Raw genomic sequence first — 13,649 nt, forward strand, 5'->3', positions numbered from 1 at the left:
GCCGAGTGGTCTAAGGCGCCTGGGTTCGAATCTCGAATTTCCCCATTGTGGGACTAATATAGGGAATATTATTATTATTATTATTATTATTAAATTAAACTGCTGCTGTCATTGTTCTCTATGAACACTTCTGTTTCCTCTCTATAGGCCTATGCACTAATTTTGGAACAAAACACCTTTTTGGTATGACGCACACTCACGCACACAAATATTTATGTTATTTTTCTATGGACTATTGGGGTCGTTCCATGCCAAATCACCCAGTGGGTTTAACTAAGCAGAATTTGACGAAACGTTGGGTCCTTTTTGATAGTAATGCCACAACACTAAATCCCAAATATGAGCTCAATCGGACCAGGGGTTTGGGAGCAATGGGCCGCCAAATTTGAATATTTAAAAGAGGCATGGCTGCGGCAGGTGCGAGGAGGGAAGATAATACTAATACAATTATGTAGTGTAATTAGTGTAAACTCCGCATCTTGCATATTTATTGACGCAAACATACAACCTGATGAGAGCTATTTTGCAAATTTGAAACCGCAATCCTCAGTGCACACTGTTAGAAATTGGATTGTTCATTTATTTGCCAGTGATTACTGTGATATGAGGTTTGCACACTACACACGCCCAATCCAAATGTTGATGGCTCCGCCCCTCTATCAAATTTTGGATCCCAACGTGGTTCACAAGTCAAAAGGTTTTGCCCACTCAAGGGCTAGACACACTGAGTGCCAGCCAATCGCTGGGCACATATACTATAAGGACACACTCAAATTCAAGGAGGCCAGCGTGAACGGGGAACATGAAAACTCCCAAATTCTAAGCCACAACCTCAGAACTGTGAGATGGATGCGCTAACCATTCACATACCGTGTTGCCACACACAGTTACATCACTGATTAAAATAGCAATGTTGATAATAGATGTTGCAAAAAAATAAATAAATAAATAAAATAAATAAAATAAATAAAATAAATAAAATAAATAAAATAAATAAAATAAATAAAATAATAATAATAATAATAATAATAATGATAATAATAATAATAATAATAATTCAACAAACTATCACGCTTGTTTGAAGAAAAAAAGATTTACACGTAAGACAATAAATTCACTATTGGCCTTATTCCAAAACTCATGGTTAGCTGCTCACAGATTTTTGTGTTCATCATTTATGTCTGAGCGTTGAGGAACACTCACATTATGACCCTTAGTCATATATTCCCTCCAGGACCTGAACATTTCCATTTGGATTAAATGCATTATGCATAACTCATTCCAGCAACGTGTGTTGTTTTTGAAGCTCTCTTGTCATGGATGTGGTTTGGAAAATTCCTTGCAAAGCATCATTAAACGCAAGACTGAAAACGAACAGCAACAAGACAGAGGCTGTCAAGCGCGTGCTGCTCTGCTGTACGTCACAAGAGGCTGCACAAACATTATTAGGACCTGGAGTGCAATTTAGGCACGTCTATGATTAGGAATGTCCAGTCAGAGCAGTGTTATTTTTTTTCACACCCCCTTAGGATGAAGAAAACATTTTGCGCTTCCCCCAAACTCTCCAGCATGACAACTAGTATTAATTGTATATGCAATGGTGATAAGTACACCTCTCCATAACAAAAAGAAAACCCCCCCAAAAAATCATGGTGGCAAACATGCAGGGATAGACTTTCTGCTTCAAAGCTCACAAGACACTTTCTATTGTATGTCTAAGGGAAGATAATTGTGTGTGCCCTAGAGGAGAGTTTCTTCAAATTAAAATTGTCTTTCTTGGCCAAGTATGCTGTGATTATGAGAAATGAATTGAGCAAGGACTCGATTTTCGTGAGCACCGCACAGACAAGGCGCCGTCGTCTAAATCTGCGCAGGGCAGGCTAGACTTTCGTTTGTTATATTTACATGCCCAAAGCTTGGCATAGTTTAAAATTGGCATTTTGCACCATTGTTCCCGTAAACACAGTCGACTTGATTTATCGGCTCCTCTCACCTTTGCACGAGAGGTGGGCAGATTTGCACATTATATCGGTTGCAGTCAGGCTGATTGTGACTTTTGGTGCAACAGCAAAACAAACTGATTCAATGAGAATTGTCTTTACACTGCACATCCCATTCTTTTCTTTCAATAATTTTCCAATTCATGAAATTGACTAATTGTCAATTTTATTTCTTTAATTTTAATTTAATTAGATTATTTGTCTTACACTGAACAACCAAAACAAAGTTTTTTCCTTTTTCACAGACATATCCGATTTTGCCTCTTCGCAATTAAAGCCGAAGAAAAAAAATAAATGTGTGCACTGTTGATGCATTTATAGTCAACTTGAATGGTTTACCCTTTTGCGGTTCTGCTAAACTTCTAAATCATTAACTTTTTCTGATAAAAAAAAATATGGTTCATGTCCTTTTTTTGAATAATAATTTGTTAAAAATGCAAAGAAAATTATTTCATTTTGTCTGTTCGAATACTTGTCGCCAAGAATGTCGACATCAAGAGGGAGTGATGAAGAACAAAATATTGCTTTTCATGACGATGCAAATAAACTGAAAGGGCAAGCGTTTTAGAAAAAGTCGAGTAGTTTAGATTCATATTGTCAGAGTCAATTGGAACTATATAATAATGAAACTAACATTAAAAAATATTATAAAAAAAAAGTCACTGTGTGGCGATAGGATTGTAAAATACGATTTCAGTCAGCCTCAGTTTTCTTCTTTGCATAGTTTCAAGGAAATGTTTTTCTGCTGTCAACAAATCACTTGACTAAGCGGCGCCTGTTTTTCCTGTGATGTGTGATGAATGAATACATGAATTCACATGAGCATGTCTTCTTCTACTATGCGTCTTTTTTAGACAGTTCAAATGCACGCCCTCAATGTCCTGCGCTGCTAATAGCATGTTACCAAGTCAAATGTTCTACATTTCCGGGCACATCTTCAGTAGCCCTGCAGACTTAATACTTGCTGCTGACGTACTGCGGCAAACATGCTCAACTGGACCACAGGATGCCAACAGAAACCATATTGCGTGTAAGATTTTTGACAAATGCATTCATAAATAAACAACCAGACAGACAAACAACCTCATAAAACATTTAAAATGTCTATTAAGTCGTGCAAACACAATTCTCATCACACATGACTTAGCAAGCTATCATCATACTACTATAGGATGTAGCCAAGAGTACATGAAAATGACATTATGAAAGACATATTTACATATTGTGTAATGTATTCAAACGGATTTATCATGCAACAATGCTGTATTATTGCGTGTTCTGTGCCAAATGGTGAAAAGTTAGCATTGTTTCTACTCAGCAAAAAAGTTCTCGACGGTTATGTTAATAAGAATTTTTACCTTGCCTACACAAAGGATAAGGGTTATAGATGGGTTTTCTTCATGATATTATACAGTCAAATGCATATTCATAAGCCTGGCATTCATCATCTCGTCATCTTTGCTCCAAATGATTAGTGTGTTCCTGAACAGTTCGAGAGTGGGGTTGAGTAGGAAAAGATATGATGCGACAGGAAGCAGTTGAATCAGCTGTCAGGATGATGAGATTAATACTGATCATTTGATGAACTCTAACAGCAATTAATAGATTGTTTGGTAATCGCGTGCAATGCATTATCGTAGTTTGATAGCAACACCACTAACATCCGTTATAAAATTTGTGTTCTACGACCTGCTGTAAGATAAAGTGGCAGAAATAAATACTTATTGCAGGTTGCATCAGTATAATGTATAAATTAATGTAAAATATAAATAAATAAAACACATCTTGAACCCCAGGTTGTTTTTGCCATCCACTTGTGAGTTTATCTAAGTAGTTAAAATTTTGTGACCAATGATAATGGAGTTGTACATTTGCAAAAAAAAAAGAAAAATCACTTTCTGGCATTTAGTGCACAGTAAAGTGCTCTTAATTAGTCTGATGTTGGATAATCTATATTGGTGCTGAATGGAAGAAAACAAGTGAGTCTTTCTGACTAAAAGGAAGCACGTTTGTCCTCGGGAGACATCAAGGGGCCGACGTTTTTAAGAACATTTAGTCATTTAGTCTGAAGATTTAAGTTTGGATAAATTTATATGCATCACACACTTCACCAGAATACCACATTATCACAATCACTTCAGGGCATAATTAAATATTCCAAGTTTTTTGACAAGCGAGTCCATTTGCTTTGACTTTGACTTGTGATACAAGTGCTCTACTGTGGCAGGTGACCCAACTCACAGAGAATTACACATCGTGTATATGAAAAAACACGCACGGCCTCCGCTAGCATACAATGGGAAACACTATAGGCAATTACATCTATGTGTTTTTAAGCAATGGAAGGTTGACCACAAACCTTGGGGGAACACATGTGGACATAACATTACGTACAGGCATATAGTATTTAACCTCTGAGAAGAAAAACACATAATCCTGATTATTGAGAAGCCAAGAGACAATCTGATCCATCCGTATGCCTTCCACCGCCCCTCGGTGGGCAAGACGAGTACAATGCACACCAGAATGAGCAGCACAGAGTACAAAATAATGACTTCAAATTCAATTGGGAAAAACAGAGGGACTGAAATATTGTGAGGCTGTTGTTCACCTTTAATGTAGTAGATGTCAATTAAGCATGTTATATATGTGGCATTAATTACTCCACTCACGACAAAAGTGCTGCCTCGGCGCATGCCGTTTTTCTCATGTTGATTAAATTGAAGGTCATTTGGTATTGGATTATAAAAGTGATGAGTCTCGTCTTCTAGCGATGGAAGGACAGGAGTAGCAGTTTAAGCAAAGAAATAACTGAAACCCAATAGTGCTCTTGTGAATGACTCCCTCCCATGGCATACTAATTAAGATATACTGTGAATCCTATTGACAAATTCTAAACACTAGGATTTAAATCATCCCTCCGTCTCTGCTTTTCAATATCGTGAGCTGGAGCCACACCTGGGTGACACCCTGATGTGGTCGCCAGCCAATCGCAGGTGATTTAAATATGTGATTCAAAATTACCACAGCACTGAATAGAATGACACAAATAGATGCATAAAATAATGCCAAATACAACATTTCACACATATAATGAGGCCCTAATATAATACGTCTATGCAAAAATCACCCTTAAAAAGCAATTATTTCCCCTGTGCTTGTGTACAATACGGGCCTCCGATTTGATGGTATGAGTGAATAATGTGAATGAATAAAGATTCAAAAGGAGAAAAAAGAAGCACGTACAGTCTCTCAGTGAGCTACTTTTCATTTCTTTTTTTCGATTTATAATTTTTTTTTTGTAACTGCTTTTAAATGTTGTACTTATAATTATGTGAAGCACATATATGCTGACAAAAATTACAGATTTCGCGGCAGTAAAAAAAAAGATAACACTGACTAACGTACATGGAAAGCTGAATTAACATGAATTCCCCACCCTCCCACAATAATTAGCAAGGAGAAACAATAGGTGACTCAACACTATGCAAATAGCTAATAGCCAGAGATGAGCTCTTTACCCTATTTTGCCCTTCCATCGCCCGTTTCCGTGCGCTTCTCTCCTTAGTTTTCACCAGTAGAGAAGTAGAGTTGGCCCATTACACAAGACAGGCTGGCCGAGATTCAGTCGTCAGTCAAATGGGTGTCCGTGCGTACTCAGGATGATTATATAGACGGATGAAAACCCACTTTTGTCCATGCTTGGTCCGTCCTTTTAAAAAAAAAAAAAAAACCTTCTCCTCCTTCCTAGTCTCCAAAATGGACATTCATCTCTGGGAACGTAAATCGAGAGCTTCGCCTTCCGGCTCAGCTGCCTCTTCACCACGGCAGACTGATATAGCGCCGATCCGCATGTCGATCTCACGCTCCAACCTCCCCTCACTCGTGCACAAGACCCCAAGATACTTAAACTCCTCCACTTGGGGCAGGATCTATTCCCCCGACCTGGGGAGGGCACTCCACCCTTTTCCGACTGAGAACCATGGTCTCAGATTTGCTGGTGCTGATCTTCATCCCAACCGCTTCACACTCGGCTGCAAACCGCTCCAGTGAGAGTTTGAGATCACGGCTTGAAGAAGCCAACAGTTTCACATCATCTGCAAAAAGCAGAGATGCAATACTGAGGCCACCGAACCGGACCACCTCATTGCCTTGGCTCCTCCTAGAAATTCCGGCCATAAACGTTTTGAACAGAATCAGTGACCAAGGGCAGTCTTGGCGCAGTCTAACCCTCACTGGAAATGAATCTGACTTGCTGCGGTAATGTGGAACAGTCTCATGACACCGGTGGTACAGGGATCGAACAGCCCGTTTTAGTAGGCTCTGTACCCCATACTCCCGGACACACCCCAGAACTCACCAAGGGACACGGTCGGAAACCTTCTTCAAGTCCACAAAGCACATGTAGACTGGTTGGGCGAACTCCCATGCACCCTTCCGAGAGTGTACAACTGTTCTTAGAAACCCACACTGCTCCTCCTGAATCTGACATTCGACCTCCCGACGGACCCTCCTCTCCAGCATCCCTGAGTAAACCTTACCAGGGAGGCTGAAGAGTGTGATTCCTCCAAAATTGTAATACCTGCCCAAACCCATATACTTCAACTTCTTTGTTGTCATTAGCTCAGTGCTTGTAAGAACATCAATGAGGAGTTATAAGGCGACTAAACTTATTTAGTAGGTCTGCTTCATATCATTTTGCTTGCACAATGCAACCCCTATTAATATTTACTATAACAAAATAAATGAAAGAACAATTCTGTGAATGGAGAGGAGTTCAATATTATTTGTGCAAATACCACCAATGCTCATGTTGACTTTTCATCTAAGTCGACATGACAGTCAGTTTATTTTATTTTTATTTCAAGACAGATTCTAATACCCAGGTGGTTATCAAAAGGTAATTCCAGCAGCTGTAGGTTTCTAATTGTTAAATACGTTTGAACATTTATGACCTAGAAGCTCCACATCCACTAAATGTTATTTATTTTCTGGTCTTTAACACCCTTTGGCGTGAAAAAAGATGAGATAGGTACTTATGGTCCTGATAGGGCTGCGCGGTTTTATTTTGTTGTATGGCGCAGCTCTTCCAATGCTGTCGTTATTCACATGGAAACAATGAAGCCCCCAGCAAGGACCTTTCACAATGTCTGTCACCAGGAGCAATCTTTTATGGGCTCTCTCAAAACCGAACAAGTATAATGGTGTACTCAAAGGAAGGCAAGAGACATTTTGGTGGTTATTTGAAAAATCTTTTTTTTTCCTTCCAAATTTGTGAATGGTCATCAATATTTAAATTCTGAAGGCCGCATTCTCGTTTGGGTTTGGGGGGAGCTGGAGTTTATCCCTGCTGACTGTGGCCAAGGTGGGGGTTACACAAACTGCGATTGACCGGTGACCAGTTTGGCGTGACATCTGCCTCTCATCTGGTGGAGGCTCCTGCTCCCCACAACCCAGACGTAATGGAGAATGGAGGGACGGATAGAAAATATGATTTCAAAGTTGAACAAAAAATGTGGCAAGACTGCAGAGACGAGACAAAACAGCATCACTGAACAATGCCATTTTTTTTTCAACAGCTCCATCATGTGAGGAGCTGAAAGATGACTGCGAAATTATAGCACTTGTATTTGCACTTTTGTCAATATCAAAAAGGTTAGATAAAATATTGAGTTGTTCAGTCTCAAACATTTTATGATGGTAAAAATTTGATGCCAGGAACAAATCAATTCCCATATTCATATCGTCAGAACTCATTTTGGCCAGGGGCCTTTATTTTCTTAAAATACTTCTTTTTCTAAGGCTTATAGAGGAAGAAAATATTCAAGTATTATTTAGGGATACCCAAGACTATTTATTTTATTTTATTTTTTTACATGGGGAAATTAAAATGAATCAAATGGTGGTTTAGTTATGAATGTCCCCAGTCAAAGGCATTCATTTTTTTTTTTTAATGATTTCCTTCTAAAGTGTGTTGGTTCGTGGTTTACGTGTCTGATGTGTGTGCTGTATAAAAGAACATAAGGGATGCTCTAGACTCATCCATATTTATTTTTTTTTTTTTATTTTTTTTACACTTATGTCCAGCCACTTCAGAAAGTACAAATTAAAAGACTCCCTATATGACACTTTTTATTGATGTGAGTGTTTAATATTTAATGTTTCTAACTATTTTTCATACCTGTACAGTGAATCACCGGTGAAAAATGCCTCGATATTTTATTAAGGGCACAAATTAAAAGTTTTATTGCGCAGAAGCCAGTAAAATAAATCGCCATATATGCTTATAAATCACTTGCATTTAATTGTTGTGGTTGTTTGATTTCCCGGCCGTTGGCGGCAAAACTCTCGAAGAATCCTGGCAAGTACAGTAAATCACATGAAAATGAAATCATGAGATAGCAGTTATCAAGAAAGCAATGTATTCCAGGTCTATCACACAAGCTGCATGCAAGCACATTCCGTGATTGGGCATGAGCCTTCCAGTTAGTAAACTTGAAACACTGATCACCCTGTAAATGATTCTCTGAAGCGAAGTGAACCAAAGATGCTGCAGCATCATTTATTTTGGATGGAACATTTTTCACTATAACGATGAGATGTATTACAGCCATATAGTCATTACTTACAATGGATTATGCACGAGTCTATGATTAGTATGATTCTGGAACACAAACACATGAAGGCCGCAGTAAAGATTCAAACTCAAAACCTCAAGACGTTCTGAGCTAACCACTCGTCTATTGAACTTCGCATGTTCATCCGCGCAGTTCAACTGTAGCGTCTTTGCATGTGCTCTATCGTAGAGGTGAAGGCCGATGCTGAACAGACAAGGAAGAAAAAAAATTTTTTTTTTCCTTTGGGGGTTTACTGGTACTGGTACAATAGAACTAAAGTATTAGCATTCAAATGAGTTTTAAAGGTGACATGGGAGACACAAAAGGTGGCATAAAAAAGGAATCCTGTTTTGTGAAAGCGGGACACAGGACACTATACTTTCATACTTCAGTGACTCTATTTTCAGCCAACTTTAATCATTTTAATTTCACAGCTAGGAAGTCATTATTTTGACCAGGTAGCTTGAAGGAAGTAAATGTTTGAACATTTGAATTTAGACAAGAGTGGCTGCGATTCCACTACTGTCGTGGAGAAAATAGGACGTCTTGTCTATCTTGTGAGCTAATTTTGACAAATTTAAGAATCAGTCATCCTTGAAGAAATCCCCTCCGGTGGATGGTAATATAAAAGCAGCAATGATAAAAGCAGTGAGCCGTCATAGAATTAAGAAACAGTTCAACTCATAACCTTTTGCAGACATACAAATATGAATTTATGTGCGGATTATACAAACAGCATGATACGTATATACAGCCACGACATTGTGACCACTTCCATTGTGTAATGATTTCCAAAACGAGAACGTTACGAAATGATCTGCCTTAACAAAGATAACAATGGTCCGTTTTCATAGACACTGTCAAAGATATATGAAATGAACATTTTGTAATTTGGTTTTTGGTGTAAAACTGTGCTGCATCAATCTGAGAGCTGTGTCTAATATTTTTGACTCTGATTTTACTCATCAATTAAAAAAAAAAATGACACAGCGCCAATTATGATGTGCAGTCAATTGGCTACAGTTCGACACAAATGCAACCCACAACCACAAGACATTGCAATTCATAAACATTTCTGCGATTTGCTGGCAACCAGTCCGGGGTTTAACCGTCTTCCCGTCGTCGGCTGGGATAGGCTCCAGCACCCCGAGACCCTTGTGGGGATAAGCTGTGCAGTGTAGAGCACAGTCATGTTCGATTCTATTCTTTGGAAGTAAGTGCCGGTGTGTGATGAAAAACATTAGTCAAGCAAAACATATTTATTCACTTGCTGTGGCGTTGTGTCCCTTTTCCAAGGCAGTAGGAAATGGGAAACTGTTGTTTAAAGTTGTGTCAGGTTTTCTCCAACAAACTTTAAAACCTTTGCTCTTGCCAGAATCAATCCATTATATTTCCTCCCACCTGACCTCCTCTCCAGCGAACACACATGACACATCATACTACCGTAATTAAAATATAATGCATTGTGTGTGCACCCCACACGATCAACATGGGCCCAGAAATCAGGACTTATTTGTCTGGTTTTTTTTTTCTTTTGCCACAAATTAAAAGTAAAATTCAACAACAAAGTGTGTCTGAGTCATAGTCGGTGCCAATGTGTTTACAGCATGTTACCTGTCTCCCAACCATTCAGTCTTCACAAAAAAAAAAAAAATACCTCAACTGCGCTGCACCATGCTGGGCAAGCTTGCTTTCTTTTAAACGCCCCTTGGTGCAACTGACAATTTGGTGACAGAAAATAGACTAGACCTCAGAGCAGTGAATAAAAGTCTAAGTTGTGGCACAGGTGGTGTAACGGCATTTTGGTCGAGGTGCAGAGAGATTCTGACCTCCGTGGGCGTGTGTGGTAGATGTTATCATATTCCGTTCGCCAGACATTCCCAAACAATTTCATAGTATTTCTTGTCGCCATCAAATTTTGAACATGTTAAAAATATCTTTGTAACAAATCTGTTTGAGACCATTATATTTGTTGTCAAACATCTTTGAAACCGTTTAAAGCTTGAACAAACCCTGATGGGAAAAAAACAAAAAAATATTCATTACGTGCTCACACACTTACAAACCTTCGCCACTCAGTAAGAGATGGCCTTTGACAGATAATGCGAGGCTTGTAACGGCACGGAAATCAAGATCCAGCCATTTTAATGCTCAGTCGCAGCTGTGCCCTTTACAAATATGGAACCTTTTGTGTCAAGATAAAAAGAATATGAGAAGACAACAAGACTCATTTTCACCATGAGTTATCGCGAGTTACAGTGCAGTTAAAAATATATTTTTTTAAATAAGGAACATATTTCTATTCCAGGTTTTAAGTTAAACCCGGATGTTTCATTGTTTATGAGTTTAAAGAAAAATCTTTGATTTACGAGAAGAAAGCAAGAACGTTATTTCAAATGGCCAGTATAATTAATTTAGATTCAGTGATAGCTCCAGTTTGACCCTGCAGATTTTTTTTAATGTTCATTACTTATTAGGGGGTGAATTGTTTCCAAAACATAATTGGACAGCTGTGATATTTAAAGTAAAAAAAGTATAAGGCAATCCGGGGTGACTGTAAAACTTTTTTCTGTGTTCACATCAGTGATGGACTGCTAGTTCTAAGAAGCTATACTTGAGGTGGCAGAGAGGTGGCAGGTGTTTCCAGAGTTTACCCCACTCTTACATGCACATGCTTACACACACGTGCTTGTACATAGATTTCAAATTCAGCTTTCCTTTTTCTGCATTCTCTTGACTGACTAGTTTTATGCGTGTCATATTCAGGACTGTTGGACACAGTTCTTATATATATATATATATATATATATATATATATATATATATATATATATGTCATGTCATTATCCACACCGCTTATCCTGTACAGGGTCACGGGAGGGTGTTGGAGCCTATTCCAGCTGACTACGGGCGAAAGGCGCACTGCACTCTGAACTGGTCGCCAGCCAGTCACAGGGGAGCCATAGACACACCCACGCTGCCCGCACACAACTCGGGCGAGTGTACCACTACACCATCAGTGATTGATATATATATATATATATATATATATATATATACATATACATATAGAGAATATATATATATTATTAATATATATTATATATATATAATATATATATATTATATATATATATTATATATATATAATATATATATATATATTATTCGGGCAGTAGGCGGGACACACTGAACTGGTTGACAGCCAATCGCAGGGCGAAACTAGTTATTAAAATATTTATAAACACTATGGAGACAATATAAGGTCAATGTATCATAATATTTAATTTATTATTGATAGATTCATTGGGCTGTTAGGTGGGTTGACAAAACCTAAGGTGGGGGGTGGCAGTTGCCACCTGTTGCCACCCTGTAAAACTGCCTCAGGTTCACATATTAATAAATGAAAGTAGGCTGCATTATGTGTTATAATGTGGTCCTCTACCATGAGTTGAACAATTTTCGGAACTTATCTAATGTTGCTTTAGATTTCACATAGTTGAATGTGTAATTTCCTAGGAATGGGAACATTGTTTAGGAGGTCAAGTGCAGTAGCACCGTATGACCATGAAAATGCATTGATAGTAACACAAACAAGCCTGATAAGAAGTTGGTTAAAGATTATATATGGGTATTGATTTATCTTTTTAACAGAAAATAAAGCAATGACAATAAAACCTTAAGCTACATTTTAATGGCATGTTATCACTGCAGTATTGGCTTCACTCTACCTTCTAAATTCGGCTCTAACCTTTGGCAAACACAAGGATAACGTTGCACGGATGTTGTGCTCGAAAAAGAATGTGCAGTGACAGATGTAAATCAAAATTTCACGCCTGCCAAGTAAGCGCTGGCCCCTCACAGTTTGACATTACAAGAACACACAGAAAACCAATCATATTTCTGGACGTTTGCCGGCAGGATTTTTGCAATTCTGTTTTTCCCCGTCCGCTGCTTGTTTTTGCTGTCAGCTCTAAGATGCCTCCGTCAACTCAAGGACATTCTCCATTTCAGGTAGCTGACAACATATAGACTTTTGCACATAGAGTGTGGCTGTATTTGTACCTTGTTGTTGCTCAGTCAATACTGTGCACTGCTGCAATATTTCACCCAAACAAATAACCCCGATAATGGTTTGCAAGATGCAGACCACAACTCTCTAATCAGCATTCTTCTCTTGGCTACTCACAGCACAAAAACATGGGAAAATTGTTTTTCATCAGTCATTATATGACAAATCACAGAGTAATTACAATATCTGTCACAATTGGATCACACAATCATTTATATTGTTCTTGGTTTTTTTTTCTTTTTGTTTTAGCATTTGGAAATGTTCCCATTGGTCTCTGAAAGAAATTCCTCATAATAAATGCAAGTATCAGTCAATTACCAAGCGCCATCAATGAAAAAAAAAAATACATAGTTGGACTTGTCAGTAATGCTGTATCGTCGTCACCAACAAAATGAACAACAAAAACAAAGAATGACATGCATGACAGCTGGGATGAAAACAACATCTGTAGTAAATTGGTGAAATACAGGCCATGGCTCACAGGGAGGAAAACATCACCTCTTTTTATAGATTTCACTTTCTAGAGCATCGGTTTATCCTGCCTGAGTCAACACATACCCACTTGTCCCCTTGTGCAGGTTATCTTCAGTGCTCAAGGAAACACTGAAAGACGCAGGTGGAAGGAAAGGAGCGGAAGAAGCAAATAATTTCTTCCTAACATCATAACAGACTTGACCCACGGCAACCACAATCCGCAGAGTGCCTGCTTCAACTCCCCTTTTCCAATTCATTTTTTTTAATTCCATTTTGTTTTTCGATTTGGTGACATTATTCTAAAAAGAAGGAGAAGAACTGTTGAATCCCGTCTATATAAACGAGTTTCTTTCAACACCAGTGACCCACATTCCATTAATACTGTTGTCAGTGTTATTAAAGTCAAGAGAGGAGTCACAAAAGCGGATGGAAAAATGGGAAAATATGCCATCAATTTTACATGCGCCTTCACATCCCGTGAAATGT

At 38.4% G+C, this 13,649-nt stretch overlaps 1 protein-coding gene across 1 annotated transcript in view; it reads right to left on the reverse strand.

The window, feature by feature from the left end:
* Positions 1–12,826: 12,826 nt before the first annotated feature.
* lrrtm4l2 (leucine rich repeat transmembrane neuronal 4 like 2) overlaps positions 12,827–13,649 on the reverse strand; it is a 4,001-nt gene continuing 3,178 nt past the window's right edge. The window contains exon 2 of the mRNA XM_088300037.1: positions 12,827–13,649. This exon is cut by the window's right edge and continues 2,580 nt beyond it. The gene's annotated coding sequence lies outside the window, so the exon portion shown is untranslated.

Source organism: Idiotropiscis lumnitzeri, chromosome 1 (assembly GCF_059441095.1).
Source record: "Idiotropiscis lumnitzeri isolate Australia: NSW breed Sydney's pygmy pipehorse chromosome 1, RoL_Ilum_1.0, whole genome shotgun sequence".
In the NCBI taxonomy this organism is placed as follows: domain Eukaryota; kingdom Metazoa; phylum Chordata; class Actinopteri; order Syngnathiformes; family Syngnathidae; genus Idiotropiscis; species Idiotropiscis lumnitzeri.